Below are 1,185 nucleotides of genomic sequence, written 5' to 3'. Positions count from 1 at the left end.
CCCTTGACCAGAATCGAACCTGGGACCCTTCAGTTCACAGGCTGATGCTCTGTCCACTGAGCCAAACTGGTTAGGGCATGCCTTTATTTTTTTATAATAAAAAAAGGTTTAAGTTGTAATTGGCATACCATATTATATTAGTTTCAGGTGTACAACATAGTGATTAGACATTTATATAACTTATGAAGTGATCGCCCCAAGAAGTCTAGTAACCACCTGACATCGTGTGTAGTTATTACAATATTGTTGACTATATTTCCTGTGCTGTGTACTGCGTCTTTAAAATCTGCTAAAAGCACATTTTGATTCAGACCAGAGACATTTATATAACTTATGAAGTGATCCCCCAAGAAGTCTCGTAACCACCTGACATCATATGTAGTTATTACAATATTTTTGACTATATTTCCTACGCTGTGTACTGAGTCTTTAAAATCTGGTGTGTATTGTATGCTAAAAGCACATCTTGATTCAAACCAGCCACATTTTTTTTGTTGCTGTTAATCCTCACCCAAGGACATTTTTTCCATTGATTTTAGAGAGAGTGGAAGGGAGGGGGAGAGACAGAGAAAGAGAAACATCGATGTGTCGTGACACACATCGGGGCCGGGGATTGAGCCCCTCAGTCCATGGGCCGATGCTCTAACCACTGAGCAACCAGCTGGGCAAGACCGGCCACTTTTAAGCACTCAGTAGCCACATCTGGGCAATGGCCCCTGGACTGGGCAACAGGAGTCCAAAGGCTCCCATAGAAGGCCACTCTCTGTGCCACCAGGAAATAGTAATAATGATAGTAATACAGTTTGGGGATGCCGACTCTAAGTCCTTTATATAACGTTTGACTCCTCAAAACCTTAACTACAGTCATTCCCCAGTATCCCTGGGGATTGGTTCTAGGACCCCTCCATGGACAGCAAAATCTGCAGATGCTAACGTTTGACTCCTCAAAACCTTAACTACAGTCGTTCCCCAGTATCCCTGGGGATTGGTTCCAGAATGCCCCCCAACAGATACCAAAATCTGCGGATGTTCAAGTCCCCTCTATAAAATGGTGTAGGTCCAGGCATACAGTCGGCCCTCCACGTCCATGGATTCCCAACCTCGGACCAAAAATGCTATACAGAGGGCCAGTTTGTGTATTTGTTGGAAAAAATCTGCTTGGATCCAGCAGGTCAGTTCAAGGGT

The 1,185-nt window shown here is 44.0% G+C and overlaps 1 protein-coding gene across 1 annotated transcript in view; it reads left to right on the top strand.

Moving 5' to 3' along the window:
* The window catches only part of HSH2D (hematopoietic SH2 domain containing), an 11,612-nt gene that overhangs the window by 4,680 nt on the left and 5,747 nt on the right, over positions 1-1,185 (top strand). The window lies entirely within an intron of this gene.

This window comes from Myotis davidii, unplaced genomic scaffold, assembly GCF_000327345.1.
Source record: "Myotis davidii unplaced genomic scaffold, ASM32734v1 scaffold1203, whole genome shotgun sequence".
Classification (NCBI taxonomy): Eukaryota; Metazoa; Chordata; class Mammalia; order Chiroptera; family Vespertilionidae; genus Myotis; species Myotis davidii.
Note: the sequence above shows the minus strand (reverse complement) of the source record. Positions and strands in the feature narration are given on the sequence as shown.